Here is a 24,810-nt window from a genome sequence, read left to right on the forward strand (position 1 = left end):
CTTTTTTTTGGGTCAAAATTTTTTCGAAGTTTTTTTTCGGTCAAAATTTTTTTGGTCCCAAAATTTTTCAAACTTTTTTTTGGCTCAAAATTTTTTTTGGTCTAAAAATTTTTTCGAAGTTTTTTTTGGGTTCAACATTTTTCGAACTTTTTTTTGGGTCAAAATTTTTGGGCCCCAAAATTTTTCGAACTTTTTTTGGCTCAAATTTTTTTTGGGTCAAAATTTTTTCGAACTTTTTTTTGGGTCAAAATTTTTTTGGTCCCAAAATTTTTCGAACTTTTTTTTGGCTCAAAATATTTTTGGTCCCAAAATTTTTCGAACTTTTTTATGGTCAAAATTTTTTTTGGTCCCAAAATTTTTCGAACTTTTTTTTGGGTCAAAATTTTTATGAAGTTTTTTTTGGGTCAAAATTTTTTTGGTCCCAAAATTTTTCAAACTTTTTTTTGGCTCAAAATTTGTTTGGTCCAAAAATTTTTCGAACTTTTTTTTGGCTTAAAATTTTTTTGGTCCCAAAGTTTTTCGAACTTTTTTTTGGGTCAAAATTTTTTTGGTACCGAAATTTTTCTAACTTTTGTTTGGCTCAAAATTTTTTTCTGTAAAATTTTGGGACCAAAAACATTTTGACCGAAAAAAAAACTTCGAAAAAATTTTGACCCAAAAAAAAGTTTGAAAAATTTTGGGACCAACAAAATTTTTTCGAAGTTTTTTTTCGGTCAAAATTTTTTTGGTCCCAAAATTTTTCGAACTTTTTTTTGGGTCAAAATTTTTTTGGTCCCAAAATTTTTCAAACTTTTTTTTGGGTCAAAATTGTTTTGTTCCCAAAATTTTTCAAACTTTTTTTTGAGTCAAAATTTTTTCAAACTTTTTTTTGGGTCAAAATTTTTTTGGTCCCAAAATTTTTCAAACTTTTTTTTGGGTCAAAATTTTTTTGGTCCCAAAATTTTTCAAACTTTTTTTTGGGTCAAAATTTTTTTGGTCCCAAAATTTTTCGAACTTTTTTTTGGGTCAAAATTGTTTTGGTCCCAAAATTTTTCGAACTTTTTTTTGGGTCAAAATTTTTATGAAGTTTTTTTTGGGTCAAAATTTTTTTGGTCCCAAAATTTTTCAAACTTTTTTTTGGCTCAAAATTTGTTTGGTCCAAAAATTTTTCGAACTTTTTTTTGGCTTAAAATTTTTTTGGTCCCAAAGTTTTTCGAACTTTTTTTTGGGTCAAAATTTTTTTGGTACCGAAATTTTTCTAACTTTTGTTTGGCTCAAAATTTTTTTCTGTAAAATTTTGGGACCAAAAAAATTTTGACCGAAAAAAAAACTTCGAAAAAATTTTGACCCAAAAAAAAGTTTGAAAAATTTTGGGACCAACAAAATTTTTTCGAAGTTTTTTTTCAGTCAAAATTTTTTTGGTCCCAAAATTTTTCGAACTTTTTTTTGGGTCAAAATTTTTTTGGTCCCAAAATTTTTCAAACTTTTTTTTGGGTCAAAATTGTTTTGTTCCCAAAATTTTTCAAACTTTTTTTTGAGTCAAAATTTTTTCAAACTTTTTTTTGGGTCAAAATTTTTTTGGTCCCAAAATTTTTCAAACTTTTTTTTGGGTCAAAATTTTTTTGGTCCCAAAATTTTTCAAACTTTTTTTTGGGTCAAAATTTTTTTGGTCCCAAAATTTTTCGAACTTTTTTTTGGGTCAAAATTGTTTTGGTCCCAAAATTTTTCGAACTTTTTTTTGGCTCAAAATTTTTTCGAAGTTTTTTTTGGGTTCAACATTTTTCGAACTTTTTTTTGGGTCAAAATTTTTGGGCCCCAAAATTTTTCGAACTTTTTTTTGGCTCAAAATTTTTTTGGGTCAAAATTTTTTCGAACTTTTTTTTGGGTCAAAATTTTTTTGGTCCCAAAATTTTTCGAACTTTTTTTTGGCTCAAAATTTTTTTGGGTCAAAATTTTTTCGAACTTTTTTTGGTCCCAAAATTTTTCGAACTTTTTTTGGCTCAAAATGTTTTCGAAGTTTTTTGGGGTTCAATATTTTTCGAAGTTTTTTTGGGTCAAAATTTTTTTGGTCCCAAAATTTTTCGAACTTTTTTTTGGCTCAAAATTTTTTCGAAGTTTTTTTTGGGTCAAAATTTTTTTGGTACCAAAATTTTTCTAACTTTTGTTTGGCTCAAAAATTTTTTCGGTAAAAATCTTTTTCGAACTTTTTTTTGGGTCAAAATTTTTGGGCCCAAAAAATTTTTCGAACTTTTTTTGGCTCAAAATTTTTTTGGGTCAAAATTTTTTCGAACTTTTTTTTGGGTCAAAATTTTTTTGGTCCCAAAATTTTTCGAACTTTTTTTTGGCTCAAAATGTTTTTTGGTCCCAAAATTTGTCGAACTTTTTTTTGGGTCAAAATTTTTTTAGTCAAAATGGCTCAAAAATGGCTCAAAATTTTTTCTAAGTTTTTTTTGGGTTCAACATTTTTCGAACTTTTTTTTTGGGTCAAAATTTTTGGGCCCCAAAATTTTTCGAAGTTTTTTTTGGCTCAAAATTTTTTTGGGTCAAAATTTTTTCGAACTTTTTTTTTGGTCAAAATGTTTTTGGTCCCAAAATTTTTCGAACTTTTTTTTGGCTCAAAATTTTTTTGGGTCAAAATTTTTTCGAACTTTTTTTGGTCCCAAAATTTTTCGAAGTTTTTTTGGCTCAAAATGTTTTCGAAGTTTTTTGGGGTTCAATATTTTTCGAACTTTTTTTTGGGTCAAAATTTTTTTGGTCCCAAAATTTTTCGAACTTTTTTTTGGCTCAAAATTTTTTTGGGTCAAAATTTTTTCGAACTTTTTTTTGGGTCAAAATTTTTTTGGTCCAAAAATTTTCTAACTTTTGTTTGGCTCAAAATTTTTTTCGGTAAAAATTTTTTCGAACTTTTTTTTGGGTCAAAATTTTTTTGGTCCCAAAATTTTTCGAACTTTTTTTTGGGTCAAAATTGTTTTGGTCCCAAAATTTTTCGAACTTTTTTTTTGGCTCAAAATTTTTTTGTTCCCAAAGTTTTTCAAACTTTTTTTTGGCTCAAAATTTTTTTGGGTCAAAAGTTTTTTCGAACATTTTTTTTGGGTCAAAATTTTTTTGGTCCCAAAATTTTTCGAACTTTTTTTTTGGTCAAAATTTTTTTGGTCCCAAAATTTTTCGAACTTTTTTTGGCTCAAAATTTTTTTGGTCCCAAAATTTTTCGATCTTTTTTTTGGCTCAAATTTTTTTCGAAGTTTTTTTGGGTTCAATATTTTTCGAACTTTTTTTGGGTCAAAATTTTTTTGGTCCCAAAATTTTTCGACATTTTTTTGGGTCAAAATTTTTTGGGTCCCAAAATTTTTTCGAACTTTTTTTTGGGTCAAAATTTTTTTGTTCGCAAAATTTTTCAAACTTTTTTTTGGGTCAAAATTGTTTTGGTCCCAAAATTTTTCAAACTTTTTTTTGTGTCAAAATGTTTTCAAACTTTTTTTTGGGTCAAAATTTTTTTGGTCCCAAAATATTTCTAACTTTTTTTTGGGTCAAAATTTTTTTGGTCCCAAAATTTTTCTAACTTTTTTTTGGGTCAAAATTTTTTCGAAGTTTTTTTTTCGGTCAAAATTTTTTTGGTCCCAAAATTTTTCAAACTTATTTTTGGGACAAAATTTTTTCGAAGTTTTTTTTCGGTCAAAATTTTTTTGGTGCCAAAATTTTTTGAACTTTTTTTTGGGTCAAAATTTTTTTGGTCCCAAAATTTTTCAAACTTTTTTTTGGGTCAAAATTGTTTTGGTCCCAAAATTTTTCAAACTTTTTTTTTAGTCAAAATTTTTTCAAACTTTTTTTTGGGTCAAAATTTTTTTGGTCCCAAAATTTTTCAAACTTTTTTTTTGGGTCAAAATTTTTTTGGTCCCAAAATTTTTCAAACTTTTTTTTGGGTCAAAATTTTTTCGAAGTTTTTTTTTCGGTCAAAATTTTTTTGGTCCCAAAATTTTTCAAACTTTTTTTTGGGTCAAAATTTTTTCGAAATTTTTTTTTGGTCAAAATTTTTTTGGTCCCAAAATTTTTCGAACTTTTCTTTGGGTCAAAATTTTTTTGGTCCCAAAATTTTTCAAACTTTTTTTTGGGTCAAAATTTTTTCGAAGTTTTTTTTTCGGTCAAAATTTTTTTGGTCCCAAAATTTTTCAAACTTTTTTTTCGGTCAAAATTTTTTTGGTCCCAAAATTTTTCGAACTTTTTTTTGGGTCAAATTTTTTTTGGTCGCAAAATTTTTCAAACTTTTTTTTGGGTCAAAATTTTTTCGAAGTTTTTTTTTCGGTCAAAATTTTTTTGGTCCCAAAATTTTTCAAACTTTTTTTTGGGTCAAAATTTTTTCGAAGTTTTTTTTCGGTCAAAATTTTTTTGGTCCCAAAATTTTTCGAACTTTTTTTTGGGTCAAAATTTTTTTGGTACCAAAATTTTTCAAACTTTTTTTTGGGTCAAAATTTTTTCCAAGTTTTTTTTTCGGTCAAAATTTTTTTGGTCCCAAAATTTTTCAAACTTTTTTTTCGGTCAAAATTTTTTTGGTCCCAAAATTTTTCAAACTTTTTTTTTGGTCAAAATTTTTTCGAAGTTTTTTTTCTGTCAAAATTTTTTGGTCCCAAAATTTTTCGAACTTTTTTTTGGGTCAAAATTTTTTTGGTCCCAAAATTTTTCAAACTTTTTTTTGGGTCAAAATTTTTTCGAAGTTTTTTTTTCGGTCAAAATTTTTTTGGTCCCAAAATTTTTCAAACTTTTTTTTGGGTCAAAATTTTTTCGAAGTTTTTTTTCGGTCAAAATTTTTTTGGTCCCAAAATTTTTCGAACTTTTTTTTGGGTCAAAATTTTTTTGGTACCATAATTTTTCAAACTTTTTTTTGGGTCAAAATTTTTTCGAAGTTTTTTTTTCGGTCAAAATTTTTTTGGTCCCAAAATTTTTCAAACTTTTTTTTTGGTCAAAATTTTTTCGAAGTTTTTTTTCGGTCAAAATTTTTTTGGTCCCAAAATTTTTCTAACTTTTTTTTGGGTCAAAATTTTTTCGAAGTTTTTTTTTCGGTCAAAATTTTTTTGGTCCCAAAATTTTTCAAACTTTTTTTTTGGTCAAAATTTTTTCGAAGTTTTTTTTCGGTCAAAATTTTTTTGGTCCCAAAATTTTTCGAACTTTTTTTTGGGTCAAAATTTTTTTGGTCCCAAAATTTTTCAAACTTTTTTTTGGGGCAAAATTTTTTCGAAGTTTTTTTTTGGGTCAAAATTTTTTTGGTCCCAAAATTTTTCTAACTTTTTTTTGGGTGAACATTTTTTTGGTCCCAAAATTTTTCAAAGTTTTTTTTGGGTCAAAAGTTTTTTTGAAGGTTTTTTTTGTGGTCAAAATTTTTCGAACTTTTTTTTTGGTCAAATTTTTTTCGAAGTTTTTTTTTTGTCCAACATGCTTTGAACTTTTTTTTGGGTCAAAATTTTTGGGTTCAATATTTTTCGAACTTTTTTTTGGGTCAAAATTTTTGGGCCCCAAAATTTTTCGAACTTTTTTTTGGGTCAAAATTTTTTTGGTCCCAAAATTTTTCGAACTTTTTTTTGGCTCAAAATTTTTTTTGGTCTAAAAATTTTTTCGAAGTTTTTTTTGGGTTCAACATTTTTCGAACTTTTTTTTGGGTCAAAATTTTTGGGCCCCAAAATTTTTCGAATTTTTTTGGCTCAAATTTTTTTTGGGTCAAAATTTTTTCGAACTTTTTTTTGGGTCAAAATTTTTTGGAACTTTTTTTTGGGTCAAAATTTTTTTGGTCCCAAAATTTTTCGAACTTTTTTTTGGCTCAAAATGTTTTCGAAGTTTTTTGGGATTCAATATTTTTCGAACTTTTTTTGGGTCAAAATTTTTTCGAACTTTTTTTGGTCCCAAAATTTTTCGAACTTTTTTTGGCTCAAAATGTTTTCGAAGTTTTTTGGGATTCAATATTTTTCGAACTTTTTTTGGGTCAAAATTTTTTTGGTCCCAAAATTTTTCAAACTTTTTTTTTGGTCAAAATTTTTTCGAAGTTTTTTTTCGGTCAAAATTTTTTTGGTCCCAAAATTTTTCGAACTTTTTTTTGGGTCAAAATTTTTTTGGTCCCAAAATTTTTCAAACTTTTTTTTTGGTCAAAATTTTTTCGAAGTTTTTTTTTTGGTCAAAATTTTTTTGGTCCCAAAATTTTTCAAACTTTTTTTTGGGTCAAAATTTTTTCGAAGTTTTTTTTCGGTCAAAATTTTTTTGGTCCCAAAATTTTTCGAACTTTTTTTTGGGTCAAAATTTTTTTGGTACCAAAATTTTTCAAACTTTTTTTTGGGTCAAAATTTTTTCGAAGTTTTTTTTTCGGTCAAAATTTTTTTGGTCCCAAAATTTTTCAAACTTTTTTTTTGGTCAAAATTTTTTCGAAGTTTTTTTTCGGTCAAAATTTTTTTGGTCCCAAAATTTTTCGAACTTTTTTTTGGGTCAAAATTTTTTCAAAGTTTTTTTTTCGGTCCAAATTTTTTTGGTCCCAAAATTTTTCAAACTTTTTTTTTGGTCAAAATTTTTTCGAAGTTTTTTTTCGGTCAAAATTTTTTTGGTCCCAAAATTTTTCGAACTTTTTTTTGGGTCAAAATTTTTTTGGTCCCAAAATTTTTCAAACTTTTTTTTGGGTCAAAATTTTTTCGAAGTTTTTTTTTGGGTCAAAATTTTTTTGGTCCCAAAATTTTTCAAACTTTTTTTTGGGTGAACATTTTTTTGGTCCCAAAATTTTTCAAAGTTTTTTTTGGGTCAAAAGTTTTTTTGAAGGTTTTTTTGTGGTCAAAATTTTTCGAACTTTTTTTTTGGTCAAATTTTTTTCGAAGTTTTTTTTTTGTCCAACATGCTTTGAACTTTTTTTTGGGTCAAAATTTTTGGGTTCAATATTTTTCGAACTTTTTTTTGGGTCAAAATTTTTGGGCCCCAAAATTTTTCGAACTTTTTTTTGGGTCAAAATTTTTTTGGTCCCAAAATTTTTCGAACTTTTTTTTGGCTCAAAATTTTTTCGAAGTTTTTTTTGGGTTCAACATTTTTCGAACTTTTTTTTGGGTCAAAATTTTTGGGCCCCAAAATTTTTCGAACTTTTTTTGGCTCAAATTTTTTTTGGGTCAAAATTTTTTCGAACTTTTTTTTGGGTCAAAATTTTTTTGGTCCCAAAATTTTTCGAACTTTTTTTTGGCTCAAAATATTTTTGGTCCCAAAATTTTTCGAACTTTTTTATGGTCAAAATTTTTTTGGTCCCAAAATTTTTCGAACTTTTTTTTGGGTCAAAATTTTTATGAAGTTTTTTTTGGGTCAAAATTTTTTTGGTCCCAAAATTTTTCAAACTTTTTTTTGGCTCAAAATTTGTTTGGTCCAAAAATTTTTCGAACTTTTTTTTGGCTTAAAATTTTTTTGGTCCCAAAATTTTTCGAACTTTTTTTTGGGTCAAAATTTTTTCGAAGTTTTTTTTCGGTCAAAATTTTTTTGGTCCCAAAATTTTTCAAACTTTTTTTTGGCTCAAAATTTTTTTTGGTCTAAAAATTTTTTCGAAGTTTTTTTTGGGTTCAACATTTTTCGAACTTTTTTTTGGGTCAAAATTTTTGGGCCCCAAAATTTTTTCGAACTTTTTTTTGTGTCAAAATTTTTTTGGTCCCAAAATTTTTCGAACTTTTTTTTGGCTCAAAATTTTTTTGGGTCAAAATTTTTTCGAACTTTTTTTTGGGTCAAAATTTTTTTGGTCCCAAAATTTTTCGAACTTTTTTTTGGCTCAAAATTTTTTTGGGTCAAAATTTTTTCGAACTTTTTTTTGGGTCAAAATTTTTTTGGTCCCAAAATTTTTCAAACTTTTTTTTGGCTCAAAATTTTTTTTGGTCTAAAAATTTTTTCGAAGTTTTTTTTGGGTTCAACATTTTTCGAACTTTTTTTTGGGTCAAAATTTTTGGGCCCCAAAATTTTTCGAACTTTTTTTGGCTCAAATTTTTTTTGGGTCAAAATTTTTTCGAACTTTTTTTGGTCCCAAAATTTTTCGAACTTTTTTTGGCTCAAAATGTTTTCGAAGTTTTTTGGGATTCAATATTTTTCGAACTTTTTTTGGGTCAAAATTTTTTTGGTCCCAAAATTTTTCGAACTTTTTTTTGGGTCAAAATTTTTTTGAAGTTTTTTTTCGGTCAAAATTTTTTTGGTCCCAAAATTTTTCAAACTTTTTTTTGGCTCAAAATTTTTTTTGGTCTAAAAATTTTTTCGAAGTTTTTTTTTGGGTTCAACATTTTTCGAACTTTTTTTTGGGTCAAAATTTTTGGGCCCCAAAATTTTTCGAACTTTTTTTGGCTCAAATTTTTTTTGGGTCAAAATTTTTTCGAACTTTTTTTTGGGTCAAAATTTTTTTGGTCCCAAAATTTTTCGAACTTTTTTTTGGCTCAAAATTTTTTTGGGTCAAAATTTTTTCGAACTTTTTTTGGTCCCAAAATTTTTCGAACTTTTTTTGGCTCAAAATGTTTTCGAAGTTTTTTGGGATTCAATATTTTTCGAACTTTTTTTGGGTCAAAATTTTTTTGGTGCCAAAATTTTTCGAACTTTTTTTTGGCTCAAAATTTTTTCGAAGTTTTTTTTGGGTCAAAATTTTTTTGGTACCAAAATTTTTCTAACTTTTGTTTGGCTCAAAAATTTTTTCGGTAAAAATCTTTTTCGAAATTTTTTTTTGGGTCAAAATTTTTGGGCCCAAAAAATTTTTCGAACTTTTTTTTGGCTCAAAATGTTTTTTGGTCCCAAAATTTTTCGAACTTTTTTTTGGGTCAAAATTTTTTTTGTCCTAAAATTTTTTGAAATTTTTTTTGGGTCAAAATTTTTTTTGTCCCAAAATTTTTCGAACTTTTTTTTGGCTCAAAATTTTTTTGGTCCCAAAATTTTTCAAACTTTTTTTTGGGTCAAAATTTTTTTGGTCCCAAAATTTTTCAAAGTTTTCTTTGGGTCAAAATTTTTTTGGTCCCAAAATTTTTCAAACTTTTTTTTGGCTCAAAATTTTTTCGAAGTTTTTTTTTGGGTTCAACATTTTTCGAACTTTTTTTTTGGGTCAAAATTTTTGGGCCCCAAAATTTTTCGAAGTTTTTTTTGGCTCAAAATTTTTTTGGGTCAAAATTTTTTCGAACTTTTTTTTTGGTCAAAATGTTTTTGGTCCCAAAATTTTTCGAACTTTTTTTTGGCTCAAAATTTTTTTGGGTCAAAATTTTTTCGAACTTTTTTTGGTCCCAAAATTTTTCGAAGTTTTTTTGGCTCAAAATGTTTTCAAAGTTTTTTGGGGTTCAATATTTTTCGAACTTTTTTTTGGGTCAAAATTTTTTTGGTCCCAAAATTTTTCAAACTTTTTTATGGTCAAAATTTTTTTGGTCCAAAAATTTTTCGAACTTTTTTTGGCTCAAAATTTTTTTGGTCCCAAAATTTTTCGAACTTTTTTTTGGGTCAAAATTTTTTTGGTACCAAAATTTTTCTAACTTTTGTTTGGCTCAAAATTTTTTTCGGTAAAAATTTTTTCGAACTTTTTTTTGGGTCAAAATTTTTTTGGTCCCAAAATTTTTCGAACTTTTTTTTGGGTCAAAATTGTTTTGGTCCCAAAATTTTTCGAACTTTTTTTTTGGCTCAAAATTTTTTTGGTCCCAAAGTTTTTCAAACTTTTTTTTGGCTCAAAATTTTTTTGGGTCAAAAGTTTTTTCGAACATTTTTTTTGGGTCAAAATTTTTTTGGTCCCAAAATTTTTCGAACTTTTTTTTTGGTCAAAATTTTTTTGGTCCCAAAATTTTTCGAACTTTTTTTGGCTCAAAATTTTTTTGGTCCCAAAATTTTTCGATCTTTTTTTGGCTCAAATTTTTTTCGAAGTTTTTTTGGGTTCAATATTTTTCGAACTTTTTTTGGGTCAAAATTTTTTTGGTCCCAAAATTTTTCGACATTTTTTTGGGTCAAAATTTTTTGGATCCCAAAATTTTTTCGAACTTTTTTTTGGGTCAAAATTTTTTTGGTCGCAAAATTTTTCAAACTTTTTTTTGGGTCAAAATTGTTTTGGTCCCAAAATTTTTCAAACTTTTTTTTGTGTCAAAATGTTTTCAAACTTTTTTTTGGGTCAAAATTTTTTTGGTCCCAAAATATTTCTAACTTTTTTTTGGGTCAAAATTTTTTTGGTCCCAAAATTTTTCGAACTTTTTTTTGGGTCAAAATTTTTTTGGTCCCAAAATTTTTCAAACTTTTTTTTGGGTCAAAATTGTTTTGGTCCCAAAATTTTTCAAACTTTTTTTTTAGTCAAAATTTTTTCAAACTTTTTTTTTGGTCAAAATTTTTTTGGTCCCAAAATTTTTCAAACTTTTTTTTGGGTCAAAATTTTTTTGGTCCCAAAATTTTTCAAACTTTTTTTTGGGTCAAAATTTTTTCGAAGTTTTTTTTTCGGTCAAAATTTTTTTGGTCCCAAAATTTTTCAAACTTTTTTTTTGGTCAAAATTTTTTTGGTCCCAAAATTTTTCGAACTTTTCTTTGGGTCAAATTTTTTTTGGTCCCAAAATTTTTCAAACTTTTTTTTGGGTCAAAATTTTTTCGAAGTTTTTTTTTCGGTCAAAATTTTTTTTGGTCCCAAAATTTTTCAAACTTTTTTTTTTGGTCAAAATTTTTTCGAAGTTTTTTTTCGGTCAAAATTTTTTTGGTCCCAAAATTTTTCGAAGTTTTTTTGGCTCAAAATGTTTTCAAAGTTTTTTGGGGTTCAATATTTTTCGAACTTTTTTTTGGGTCAAAATTTTTTTGGTCCCAAAATTTTTCAAACTTTTTTATGGTCAAAATTTTTTTGGTCCAAAAATTTTTCGAACTTTTTTTTGGCTCAAAATTTTTTTGGTCCCAAAATTTTTCGAACTTTTTTTTGGGTCAAAATTTTTTTGGTACCAAAATTTTTCTAACTTTTGTTTGGCTCAAAATTTTTTTCGGTAAAAATTTTTTCGAACTTTTTTTTGGGTCAAAATTTTTTTGGTCCCAAAATTTTTCGAACTTTTTTTTGGGTCAAAATTGTTTTGGTCCCAAAATTTTTCGAACTTTTTTTTTGGCTCAAAATTTTTTTGGTCCCAAAGTTTTTCAAACTTTTTTTTGGCTCAAAATTTTTTTGGGTCAAAAGTTTTTTCGAACATTTTTTTTGGGTCAAAATTTTTTTGGTCCCAAAATTTTTCGAACTTTTTTTTTGGTCAAAATTTTTTTGGTCCCAAAATTTTTCGAACTTTTTTTGGCTCAAAATTTTTTTGGTCCCAAAATTTTTCGATCTTTTTTTTGGCTCAAATTTTTTTCGAAGTTTTTTTGGGTTCAATATTTTTCGAACTTTTTTTGGGTCAAAATTTTTTTGGTCCCAAAATTTTTCGACATTTTTTTGGGTCAAAATTTTTTGGATCCCAAAATTTTTTCGAACTTTTTTTTGGGTCAAAATTTTTTTGGTCGCAAAATTTTTCAAACTTTTTTTTGGGTCAAAATTGTTTTGGTCCCAAAATTTTTCAAACTTTTTTTTGGGTCAAAATGTTTTCAAACTTTTTTTTGGGTCAAAATTTTTTTGGTCCCAAAATATTTCTAACTTTTTTTTGGGTCAAAATTTTTTTGGTCCCAAAATTTTTCTAACTTTTTTTTGGGTCAAAATTTTTTCGAAGTTTTTTTTTCGGTCAAAATTTTTTTGGTCCCAAAATTTTTCAAACTTTTTTTTGGGACAAAATTTTTTCGAAGTTTTTTTTCGGTCAAAATTTTTTTGGTCCCAAAATTTTTCGAACTTTTTTTTGGGTCAAAATTTTTTTGGTCCCAAAATTTTTCAAACTTTTTTTTGGGTCAAAATTGTTTTGGTCCCAAAATTTTTCAAACTTTTTTTTTAGTCAAAATTTTTTCAAACTTTTTTTTTGGTAAAATTTTTTTGGTCCCAAAATTTTTCAAACTTTTTTTTGGGTCAAAATTTTTTTGGTCCCAAAATTTTTCAAACTTTTTTTTGGGTCAAAATTTTTTCGAAGTTTTTTTTTCGGTCAAAATTTTTTTGGTCCCAAAATTTTTCAAACTTTTTTTTTGGTCAAAATTTTTTCGAAGTTTTTTTTGGGTCAAAATTTTTTTGGTCCCAAAATTTTTCGAACTTTTTTTTGGGTCAAAATTTTTTTGGTCCCAAAATTTTTCAAACTTTTTTTTGGGTCAAAATTTTTTCGAAGTTTTTTTTTCGGTCAAAATTTTTTTGGTCCCAAAATTTTTCAAACATTTTTTTGGGTCAAAATTTTTTCGAAGTTTTTTTTCGGTCAAAATTTTTTTGGTCCCAAAATTTTTCGAACTTTTTTTTGGGTCAAAATTTTTTTGGTACTAAAATTTTTCAAACTTTTTTTTGGGTCAAAATTTTTTCGAAGTTTTTTTTTCGGTCAAAATTTTTTTGGTCCCAAAATTTTTCAAACTTTTTTTTCGGTCAAAATTTTTTTGGTCCCAAAATTTTTCAAACTTTTTTTTTGGTCAAAATTTTTTCGAAGTTTTTTTTCGGTCAAAATTTTTTTGGTCCCAAAATTTTTCGAACTTTTTTTTGGGTCAAAATTTTTTTGGTACCAAAATTTTTCAAACTTTTTTTTGGGTCAAAATTTTTTCGAAGTTTTTTTTTCGGTCAAAATTTTTTTGGTCCCAAAATTTTTCAAACTTTTTTTTCGGTCAAAATTTTTTTGGTCCCAAAATTTTTCTAACTTTTTTTTGGGTCAAAATTTTTTCGAAGTTTTTTTTTCGGTAAAAATTTTTTTGGTCCCAAAATTTTTCAAACTTTTTTTTTGGTCAAAATTTTTTCGAAGTTTTGTTTCGGTCAAAATTTTTTTGGTCCCAAAATTTTTCGAACTTTTTTTTGGGTCAAAATTTTTTTGGTCCCAAAATTTTTCAAACTTTTTTTTGGGTCAAAATTTTTTCGAAGTTTTTTTTTCGGTCAAAATTTTTTTGGTCCCAAAATTTTTCAAACTTTTTTTTGGGTCAAAATTTTTTCGAAGTTTTTTTTCGGTCAAAATTTTTTTGGTCCCAAAATTTTTCGAACTTTTTTTTGGGTCAAAATTTTTTTGGGTCAAAAGTTATTTCGAACATTTTTTTTGGGTCAAAATTTTTTTGGTCCCAAAATTTTTCGAACTTTTTTTTTGGTCAAAATTTTTTTGGTCCCAAAATTTTTCAAACTTTTTTTTGGGTCAAAATTTTTTCGAAGTTTTTTTTTTCGGTCAAAATTTTTTTGGTCCCAAAATTTTTCAAACTTTTTTTTGGGTCAAAATTTTTTCGAAGTTTTTTTTCGGTCAAAATTTTTTTGGTCCCAAAATTTTTCGAACTTTTTTTTGGGTCAAAATTTTTTTGGTACCAAAATTTTTCAAACTTTTTTTTGGGTCAAAATTTTTTCGAAGTTTTTTTTTCGGTCAAAATTTTTTTGGTCCCAAAATTTTTCAAACTTTTTTTTTGGTCAAAATTTTTTCGAAGTTTTTTTTCGGTCAAAATTTTTTTGGTCCCAAAATATTTCTAACTTTTTTTTGGGTCAAAATTTTTTTGGTCCCAAAATTTTTCTAACTTTTTTTTGGGTCAAATTTTTTTCGAAGTTTTTTTTTCGGTCAAAATTTTTTTGGTCCCAAAATTTTTCAAACTTTTTTTTTGGTCAAAATTTTTTCGAAGTTTTTTTTCGGTCAAAATTTTTTTGGTCCCAAAATTTTTCAAACTTTTTTTTGGGTCAAAATTTTTTCGAAGTTTTTTTTTCGGTCAAAATTTTTTTGGTCCCAAAATTTTTCAAACTTTTTTTTGGGTCAAAATTTTTTCGAAGTTTTTTTTCGGTCAAAATTTTTTTGGTCCCAAAATTTTTGGAAAACTTTTTTTTGGGTCAAAATTTTTTTGGTACCAAAATTTTTGAAACTTTTTTTTGGGTCAAAATTTTTTCGAAGTTTTTTTTTCGGTCAAAATTTTTTTGGTCCCAAAATTTTTCAAACTTTTTTTTCGGTCAAAATTTTTTCGAAGTTTTTTTTCGGTCAAAATTTTTTTGGTCCCAAAATTTTTCGAACTTTTCTTTGGGTCAAAATTTTTTTGGTCCCAAAATTTTTCAAACTTTTTTTTGGGTCAAAATTTTTTCGAAGTTTTTTTTTCGGTCAAAATTTTTTTGGTCCCAAAATTTTTCAAACTTTTTTTTTGGTCAAAATTTTTTCGAAGTTTTTTTTCGGTCAAAATTTTTTTGGTCCCAAAATTTTTCAAACTTTTTTTTGGGTCAAAATTTTTTTGGTACCAAAATTTTTCAAACTTTTTTTGGGTCAAAATTTTTTCGAAGTTTTTTTTTCGGTCAAAATTTTTTTGGTCCCAAAATTTTTTTGGTCCCAAAATTTTTCAAACTTTTTTTTTGGTCAAAATTTTTTCGAAGTTTTTTTTCGGTCAAAATTTTTTTGGTCCCAAAATTTTTCTAACTTTTTTTTGGCTCAAAATTTTTTTGGGTCAAAAGTTATTTCGAACATTTTTTTTGGGTCAAAATTTTTTTGGTCCCAAAATTTTTCGAACTTTTTTTTTGGTCAAAATTTTTTTGGTCCCAAAATTTTTCGAACTTTTTTTGGCTCAAAATTTTTTTGGTCCCAAAATTTTTCGATCTTTTTTTTGGCTCAAAATTTTTTCGAAGTTTTTTTTGGGTTCAATATTTTTCGAACTTTTTTTTGGGTCAAAATTTTTTTGGTCCCAAAATTGTTCGACATTTTTTTGGGTCAAAATTTTTTTGGTCGCAAAATTTTTCAAACTTTTTTTTGGGTCAAAATTGTTTTGGTCCCAAAATTTTTCAAACTTTTTTTAGTGTCAAAATGTTTTCAAACTTTTTTTTGGGTCAAAATTTTTTTGGTCCCAAAATATTTCTAACTTTTTTTTGGGTCAAAATTTTTTTGGTCCCAAAATTTTTCTAACTTTTTTTTGGGTCAAATTTTTTTCGAAGTTTTTTTTTCGGTCAAAATTTTTTTGGTCCCAAAATTTTTCTAACTTTTTTTTGGGACAAAATTTTTTCGAAGTTTTTTTTGGTCCCAAAATTTTTCAAACTTTTTTTTGGGTCAAAATTTTTTCGAAGTTTTTTTTTCGGTCAAAATTTTTTTGGTCCCAAAATTTTTCAAACTTTTTTTTGGGTCAAAATTTTTTTGGTCCCAAAATCTTCAAACTTTTTTTTGGGTCAAAATTTTTTCGAAGTTTTTTTTTCGGTCAAAATTTTTTTGGTCCCAAAATTTTTCAAACTTTTTTTTTGGTCAAAATTTTTTCGAAGTTTTTTTTCGGTCAAAATTTTTTTGGTCCCAAAATTTTTCGAACTTTTTTTTGGGTCAAAATTTTTTTGGTCCCAAAATTTTTCAAACTTTTTTTTGGGTCAAAATTTTTTCGAAGTTTTTTTTTCGGTCAAAATTTTTTTGGTCCCAAAATTTTTCAAACTTTTTTTTGGGTCAAAATTTTTTCGAAGGTTTTTTTCGGTCAAAATTTTTTTGGTCCCAAAATTTTTCGAACTTTTTTTTGGGTCAAAATTTTTTTGGTACCAAAATTTTTCAAACTTTTTTTTAGGTCAAATTTTTTTCGAAGTTTTTTTTTCGGTCAAAATTTTTTTGGTCCCAAAATTTTTCAATTTTTTTTTGGGTCAAAATTTTTTTGGTCCCAAAATTTTTCTAACTTTTTTTTGGGTCAAAATTTTTTCGAAGTTTTTTTTCGGTCAAAATTTTTTTGGTCCCAAAATTTTTCGAACTTTTTTTTGGGTCAAAATTTTTTTGGTACCAAAATTTTTCAAACTTTTTTTTGGGTCAAAATTTTTTCGAAGTTTTTTTTTCGGTCAAAATTTTTTTGGTCCCAAAATTTTTCAAACTTTTTTTTTGGTCAAAATTTTTTCGAAGTTTTTTTTTCGGTCAAAATTTTTTTGGTCCCAAAATTTTTCTAACTTTTTTTTGGGACAAAATTTTTTCGAAGTTTTTTTTGGTCCCAAAATTTTTCAAACTTTTTTTTGGGTCAAAATTTTTTCGAAGTTTTTTTTTCGGTCAAAATTTTTTTGGTCCCAAAATTTTTCAAACTTTTTTTTGGGTCAAAATTTTTTTGGTCCCAAAATTTTTCAAACTTTTTTTTGGGTCAAAATTTTTTCGAAGTTTTTTTTTCGGTCAAAATTTTTTTGGTCCCAAAATTTTTCAAACTTTTTTTTTGGTCAAAATTTTTTCGAAGTTTTTTTTCGGTCAAAATTTTTTTGGTCCCAAAATTTTTCGAACTTTTTTTTGGGTCAAAATTTTTTTGGTCCCAAAATTTTTCAAACTTTTTTTTGGGTCAAAATTTTTTCGAAGTTTTTTTTTCGGTCAAAATTTTTTTGGTCCCAAAATTTTTCAAACTTTTTTTTGGGTCAAAATTTTTTCGAAGGTTTTTTTCGGTCAAAATTTTTTTGGTCCCAAAATTTTTCGAACTTTTTTTTGGGTCAAAATTTTTTTGGTACCAAAATTTTTCAAACTTTTTTTTAGGTCAAATTTTTTTCGAAGTTTTTTTTTCGGTCAAAATTTTTTTGGTCCCAAAATTTTTCAATTTTTTTTTGGGTCAAAATTTTTTTGGTCCCAAAATTTTTCGAACTTTTTTTTGGGTCAAAATTTTTTTGGTACCAAAATTTTTCAAACTTTTTTTTGGGTCAAAATTTTTTCGAAGTTTTTTTTTCGGTCAAAATTTTTTTGGTCCCAAAATTTTTCAAACTTTTTTTTTGGTCAAAATTTTTTCGAAGTTTCTTTTCGGTCAAAATTTTTTTGGTCCCAAAATTTTTCGAACTTTTTTTTGGGTCAAAAATTTTTTGGTCCCAAAATTTTTCAAACTTTTTTTTGGGTCAAAATTTTTTCGAAGTTTTTTTTTCGGTCAAAATTTTTTTGGTCCCAAAATTTTTCAAACTTTTTTTTGGTCAAAATTTTTTCGAAGTTTTTTTTCGGTCAAAATTTTTTTGGTCCCAAAATTTTTCTAACTTTTTTTTGGGTCAAAATTTTTTCGAAGTTTTTTTTTCGGTCAAAATTTCTTTGGTCCCAAAATTTTTCTAACTTTTTTTTGGGTCAAAATTTTTTCGAAGTTTTTTTTTCGGTCAAAATTTTTTTGGTCCCAAAATTTTTCAAACTTTTTTTTTGGTCAAAATTTTTTCGAAGTTTTTTTTCGGTCAAAATTTTTTTGGTCCCAAAATTTTTCGAACTTTTTTTTGGGTCAAAATTTTTTTGGTCCCAAAATTTTTCGAACTTTTTTTTTGGTCAAAATTTTTTCGAAGTTTTTTTTTGGGTCAAAATTTTTTTGGTCCCAAAATTTTTCAAACTTTTTTTTGGGTCAAAATTTTTTCGAAGTTTTTTTTCGATCAAAATTTTTTTGGTCCCAAAATTTTTCGAACTTTTTTTTGGGTAAAAATTTTTTTGGTACCAAAATTTTTCAAACTTTTTTTTGGGTCAAAATTTTTTCGAAGTTTTTTTTTCGGTCAAAATTTTTTTGGTCCCAAAATTTTTCAAACTTTTTTTTTGGTCAAAATTTTTTCGAAGTTTTTTTTCGGTCAAAATTTTTTTGGTCCCAAAATTTTTCTAACTTTTTTTTGGCTCAAAATTTTTTTGGGTCAAAAGTTATTTCGAACATTTTTTTTGGGTCAAAATTTTTTCGAAGTTTTTTTTGGGTTCAATATTTTTCGAACTTTTTTTTGGGTCAAAATTTTTTTGGTCCCAAAATTGTTCGAAATTTTTTTGGGTCAAAATTTTTTTGGTCGCAAAATTTTTCAAACTTTTTTTTGGGTCAAAATTGTTTTGGTCCCAAAATTTTTCAAACTTTTTTTTGTGTCAAAATGTTTTCAAACTTTTTTTTGGGTCAAAATTTTTTTGGTCCCAAAATATTTCTAACTTTTTTTTGGGTCAAAATTTTTTTGGTCCCAAAATTTTTCTAACTTTTTTTTTCGGTCAAAATTTTTTTGGTCCCAAAATTTTTCAAACTTTTTTTTGGGACAAAACTTTTTCGAAGTTTTTTTTGGTCCCAAAATTTTTCGAACTTTTTTTTGGGTCAAAATTTTTTTGGTCCCAAAATTTTTCAAATTTTTTTTTGGGTCAAAATTTTTTCGAAGTTTTTTTTCGATCAAAATTTTTTTGGTCCCAAAATTTTTCGAACTTTTTTTTGGGTAAAAATTTTTTTGGTACCAAAATTTTTCAAACTTTTTTTTGGGTCAAAATTTTTTCGAAGTTTTTTTTTCGGTCAAAATTTTTTTGGTCCCAAAATTTTTCAAACTTTTTTTTTGGTCAAAATTTTTTCGAAGTTTTTTTTCGGTCAAAATTTTTTTGGTCCCAAAATTTTTCTAACTTTTTTTTGGCTCAAAATTTTTTTGGGTCAAAAGTTATTTCGAACATTTTTTTTGGGTCAAAATTTTTTTGGTCCTAAAATTTTTCGATCTTTTTTTTGGCTCAAAATTTTTTCGAAGTTTTTTTTGGGTTCAATATTTTTCGAACTTTTTTTTGGGTCAAAATTTTTTTGGTCCCAAAATTGTTCGACATTTTTTTGGGTCAAAATTTTTTTGGTCGCAAAATTTTTCAAACTTTTTTTTGGGTCAAAATTGTTTTGGTCCCAAAATTTTTCAAACTTTTTTTTGTGTCAAAATGTTTTCAAACTTTTTTTTGGGTCAAAATTTTTTTGGTCCCAAAATATTTCTAACTTTTTTTTGGGTCAAAATTTTTTTGGTCCCAAAATTTTTCTAACTTTTTTTTGGGTCAAAATTTTTTCGAAGTTTTTTTTTCGGTCAAAATTTTTTTGGTCCCAAAATTTTTCAAACTTTTTTTTGGGACAAAATTTTTTCGAAGTTTTTTTTGGTCCCAAAATTTTTCGAACTTTTTTTTGGGTCAAAATTTTTTTGGTCCCAAAATTTTTCAAATTTTTTTTCGGTCAAAATTTTTTTGGTCCCAACATTTTTCAAACTTTTTTTTTCGGTCAAAATTTTTTTGGTCCCAAAATTTTTCAAACTTTTTTTTTGGTCAAAATTTTTTCGAAGTTTTTTTTCGGTCAAAATTTTTTTGGTCCCAAAATTTTTCAAACTTTTTTTTGGGTCAAAATTTTTTTGGTCCCAAAATTTTTCAAACTTTTTTTTGGGTCAAAATTTTTTCGAAGTTTTTTTTTCGGTCAAAATTTTTTTGGTCCCAAAATTTTTCAAACTTTTTTTTGGGTCAAAATTTTTTCGAAGTTTTTTTTCGGTCAAAATTTTTTTGGTCCCAAAATTTTTCGAACTTTTTTTTGGGTCAAAATTTTTTTGGTACCAAAATTTTTCAAACTTTTTTTTAGGTCAAAATTTTTTCGAAGTTTTTTTTTCGGTCAAAATTTTTTTGGTCCCAAAATTTTTCAAATTTTTTTTTGGTCAAAATTTTTTTGGTCCCAAAATTTTTCAAACTTTTTTTTGGGTCAAAATTTTTTCGAAGTTTTTTTTCGGTCAAAATTTTTTTGGTCCCAAAATTTTTCGAACTTTTTTTTGGGTCAAAATTTTTTTGGTACCAAAATTTTTCAAACTTTTTTTTGGGTCAAAATTTTTTCGAAGTTTTTTTTTCGGTCAAAATTTTTTTGGTCCCAAAATTTTTCAAACTTTTTTTTTGGTCAAAATTTTTTCGAAGTTTTTTTTCGGTCAAAATTTTTTTGGTCCCAAAATTTTTCGAAATTTTTTTTGGGTCAAAATTTTTTTGGTCCCAAAATTTTTCAAACTTTTTTTTGGGTCAAAATTTTTTTGGTCCCAAAATTTTTCAAACTTTTTTTTGGGTCAAAATTTTTTCGAAGTTTTTTTTCGGTCAAAATTTTTTTGGTCCCAAAATTTTTCGAACTTTTTTTTGGGTCAAAATTTTTTTGGTACCAAAATTTTTCAAACTTTTTTTTGGGTCAAAATTTTTTCGAAGTTTTTTTTTCGGTCAAAATTTTTTTGGTCCCAAAATTTTTCAAATTTTTTTTTGGTCAAAATTTTTTCGAAGTTTTTTTTCGGTCAAAATTTTTTTGGTCCCAAAATTTTTCGAAATTTTTTTTGGGTCAAAATTTTTTTGGTCCCAAAATTTTTCAAACTTTTTTTTGGGTCAAAATTTTTTCGAAGTTTTTTTTTCGGTCAAAATTTTTTTGGTCCCAAAATTTTTCAAACTTTTTTTTTGGTCAAAATTTTTTCGAAGTTTTTTTTCGGTCAAAATTTTTTTGGTCCCAAAATTTTTCTAACTTTTTTTTGAGTCAAAATTTTTTCGAAGTTTTTTTTTCGGTCAAAATTTCTTTGGTCCCAAAATTTTTCTAACTTTTTTTTGGCTCAAAATTTTTTCGAAGTTTTTTTTTCGGTCAAAATTTTTTTGGTCCCAAAATTTTTCAAACTTTTTTTTGGGTCAAAATTTTTTTGGTCCCAAAATTTTTCAAACTTTTTTTTGGGTCAAAATTTTTTCGAAGTTTTTTTTTCGGTCAAAATTTTTTTGGTCCCAAAATTTTTCAAACTTTTTTTTTGGTCAAAATTTTTTCGAAGTTTTTTTTCGGTCAAAATTTTTTGGTCCCAAAATTTTTCGAACTTTTTTTTGGGTCAAAATTTTTTTGGTCCCAAAATTTTTCAAACTTTTTTTTGGGTCAAAATTTTTTCGAAGTTTTTTTTTCGGTCAAAATTTTTTTGGTCCCAAAATTTTTCAAACTTTTTTTTTGGTCAAAATTTTTTCGAAGTTTTTTTTCGGTCAAAATTTTTTTGGTCCCAAAATTTTTCTAACTTTTTTTTGAGTCAAAATTTTTTCGAAGTTTTTTTTTCGGTCAAAATTTCTTTGGTCCCAAAATTTTTCTAACTTTTTTTTGGCTCAAAATTTTTTCGAAGTTTTTTTTTCGGTCAAAATTTTTTTGGTCCCAAAATTTTTCAAACTTTTTTTTGGGTCAAAATTTTTTTGGTCCCAAAATTTTTCAAACTTTTTTTTGGGTCAAAATTTTTTCGAAGTTTTTTTTTCGGTCAAAATTTTTTTGGTCCCAAAATTTTTCAAACTTTTTTTTTGGTCAAAATTTTTTCGAAGTTTTTTTTCGGTCAAAATTTTTTGGTCCCAAAATTTTTCGAACTTTTTTTTGGGTCAAAATTTTTTTGGTCCCAAAATTTTTCAAACTTTTTTTTGGGTCAAAATTTTTTCGAAGTTTTTTTTTCGGTCAAAATTTTTTTGGTCCCAAAATTTTTTAAACTTTTTTTTGGGTCAAAATTTTTTCGAAGTTTTTTTTCGGTCAAAATTTTTTTGGTCCCAAAATTTTTCGAACTTTTTTTTGGGTCAAAATTTTTTTGGTACCAAAATTTTTCAAACTTTTTTTTAGGTCAAAATTTTTTCGAAGTTTTTTTTTCGGTCAAAATTTTTTTGGTCCCAAAATTTTTCAAATTTTTTTTTGGTCAAAATTTTTTTGGTCCCAAAATTTTTCTAACTTTTTTTTGGGTCAAAATTTTTTCGAAGTTTTTTTTCGGTCAAAATTTTTTTGGTCCCAAAATTTTTCGAACTTTTTTTTGGGTCAAAATTTTTTTGGTACCAAAATTTTTCAAACTTTTTTTTGGGTCAAAATTTTTTCGAAGTTTTTTTTTCGGTCAAAATTTTTTTGGTCCCAAAATTTTTCAAACTTTTTTTTTGGTCAAAATTTTTTCGAAGTTTTCTTTTCGGTCAAAATTTTTTTGGTCCCAAAATTTTTCTAACTTTTTTTTGGGTCAAAAATTTTTTGGTCCCAAAATTTTTCAAACTTTTTTTTGGGTCAAAATTTTTTCGAAGTTTTTTTTTCGGTCAAAATTTTTTTGGTCCCAAAATTTTTCAAACTTTTTTTTTGGTCAAAATTTTTTCGAAGTTTTTTTTCGGTCAAAATTTTTTTGGTCCCAAAATTTTTCTAACTTTTTTTTGGGTCAAAATTTTTTCGAAGTTTTTTTTTCGGTCAAAATTTCTTTGGTCCCAAAATTTTTCTAACTTTTTTTTGGGTCAAAATTTTTTCGAAGTTTTTTTTTCGGTCAAAATTTTTTTGGTCCCAAAATTTTTCAAACTTTTTTTTTGGTCAAAATTTTTTCGAAGTTTTTTTTCGGTCAAAATTTTTTTGGTCCCAAAATTTTTCGAACTTTTTTTTGGGTCAAAATTTTTTTGGTCCCAAAATTTTTCGAACTTTTTTTTTGGTCAAAATTTTTTCGAAGTTTTTTTTTGGGTCAAAATTTTTTTGGTCCCAAAATTTTTCAAACTTTTTTTTGGGTCAAAATTTTTTCGAAGTTTTTTTTCGATCAAAATTTTTTTGGTCCCAAAATTTTTCGAACTTTTTTTTGGGTAAAAATTTTTTTGGTACCAAAATTTTTCAAACTTTTTTTTGGGTCAAAATTTTTTCGAAGTTTTTTTTTCGGTCAAAATTTTTTTGGTCCCAAAATTTTTCAAACTTTTTTTTGGGACAAAATTTTTTCGAAGTTTTTTTTGGTCCCAAAATTTTTCGAACTTTTTTTTGGGTCAAAATTTTTTTGGTCCCAAAATTTTTCAAACTTTTTTTTGGGTCAAAATTGTTTTGGTCCCAAAATTTTTCAAACTTTTTTTTGAGTCAAAATTTTTTCAAACTTTTTTTTGGGTCAAAATTTTTTTGGTCCCAAAATTTTTCAAACTTTTTTTTTCGGTCAAAATTTTTTTGGTCCCAAAATTTTTCAAACTTTTTTTTTGGTCAAAATTTTTTTGAAGTTTTTTTTCGGTCAAAATTTTTTTGGTCCCAAAATTTTTCAAACTTTTTTTTGGGTCAAAAATTTTTTGGTCCCAAAATTTTTCAAACTTTTTTTTGGGTCAAAATTTTTTCGAAGTTTTTTTTCGGTCAAAATTTTTTTGGTCCCAAAATTTTTCGAACTTTTTTTTGGGTCAAACTTTTTTTGGTACCAAAATTTTTCAAACTTTTTTTTAGGTCAAAATTTTTTCGAAGTTTTTTTTTCGGTCAAAATTTTTTTGGTCCCAAAATTTTTCAAATTTTTTTTTGGTCAAAATTTTTTGGTCCCAAAATTTTTCAAACTTTTTTTTGGGTCAAAATTTTTTCGAAGTTTTTTTTCGGTCAAAATTTTTTTGGTCCCAACATTTTTCAAACTTTTTTTTTCGGTCAAAATTTTTTTGGTCCCAAAATTTTTCAAACTTTTTTTTTGGTCAAAATTTTTTCGAAGTTTTTTTTCGGTCAAAATTTTTTTGGTCCCAAAATTTTTCAAACTTTTTTTTGGGTCAAAATTTTTTTGGTCCCAAAATTTTTCAAACTTTTTTTTGGGTCAAAATTTTTTCGAAGTTTTTTTTTCGGTCAAAATTTTTTTGGTCCCAAAATTTTTCAAACTTTTTTTTGGGTCAAAATTTTTTCGAAGTTTTTTTTCGGTCAAAATTTTTTTGGTCCCAAAATTTTTCGAACTTTTTTTTGGGTCAAAATTTTTTTGGTACCAAAATTTTTCAAACTTTTTTTTAGGTCAAAATTTTTTCGAAGTTTTTTTTTCGGTCAAAATTTTTTTGGTCCCAAAATTTTTCAAATTTTTTTTTGGTCAAAATTTTTTTGGTCCCAAAATTTTTCAAACTTTTTTTTGGGTCAAAATTTTTTCGAAGTTTTTTTTCGGTCAAAATTTTTTTGGTCCCAAAATTTTTCGAACTTTTTTTTGGGTCAAACTTTTTTTGGTACCAAAATTTTTCAAACTTTTTTTTAGGTCAAAATTTTTTCGAAGTTTTTTTTTCGGTCAAAATTTTTTTGGTCCCAAAATTTTTCAAATTTTTTTTTGGTCAAAATTTTTTGGTCCCAAAATTTTTCAAACTTTTTTTTGGGTCAAAATTTTTTCGAAGTTTTTTTTCGGTCAAAATTTTTTTGGTCCCAACATTTTTCAAACTTTTTTTTTCGGTCAAAATTTTTTTGGTCCCAAAATTTTTCAAACTTTTTTTTTGGTCAAAATTTTTTCGAAGTTTTTTTTCGGTCAAAATTTTTTTGGTCCCAAAATTTTTCAAACTTTTTTTTGGGTCAAAATTTTTTTGGTCCCAAAATTTTTCAAACTTTTTTTTGGGTCAAAATTTTTTCGAAGTTTTTTTTTCGGTCAAAATTTTTTTGGTCCCAAAATTTTTCAAACTTTTTTTTGGGTCAAAATTTTTTCGAAGTTTTTTTTCGGTCAAAATTTTTTTGGTCCCAAAATTTTTCGAACTTTTTTTTGGGTCAAAATTTTTTTGGTACCAAAATTTTTCAAACTTTTTTTTAGGTCAAAATTTTTTCGAAGTTTTTTTTTCGGTCAAAATTTTTTTGGTCCCAAAATTTTTCAAATTTTTTTTTGGTCAAAATTTTTTTGGTCCCAAAATTTTTCAAACTTTTTTTTGGGTCAAAATTTTTTCGAAGTTTTTTTTCGGTCAAAATTTTTTTGGTCCCAAAATTTTTCGAACTTTTTTTTGGGTCAAAATTTTTTTGGTACCAAAATTTTTCAAACTTTTTTTTGGGTCAAAATTTTTTCGAAGTTTTTTTTTGGGTCAAAATTTTTTTGGTCCCAAAATTTTTCAAACTTTTTTTTTGGTCAAAATTTTTTCGAAGTTTTTTTTCGGTCAAAATTTTTTTGGTCCCAAAATTTTTCGAAATTTTTTTTGGGTCAAAATTTTTTTGGTACCAAAATTTTTCAAACTTTTTTTTGGGTCAAAATTTTTTCGAAGTTTTTTTTTCGGTCAAAATTTTTTTGGTCCCAAAATTTTTCAAACTTTTTTTTGGGTCAAAATTTTTTCGAAGTTTTTTTTCGGTCAAAATTTTTTTGGTCCCAAAATTTTTCGAACTTTTTTTGGGTCAAAATTTTTTTGGTACCAAAATTTTTCAAACTTTTTTTTAGGTCAAAATTTTTTCGAAGTTTTTTTTTCGGTAAAAATTTTTTTGGTCCCAAAATTTTTC

This window comes from Astyanax mexicanus, chromosome 14 (genome assembly GCF_023375975.1).
Source record: "Astyanax mexicanus isolate ESR-SI-001 chromosome 14, AstMex3_surface, whole genome shotgun sequence".
Lineage (NCBI taxonomy): Eukaryota > Metazoa > Chordata > Actinopteri > Characiformes > Acestrorhamphidae > Astyanax > Astyanax mexicanus.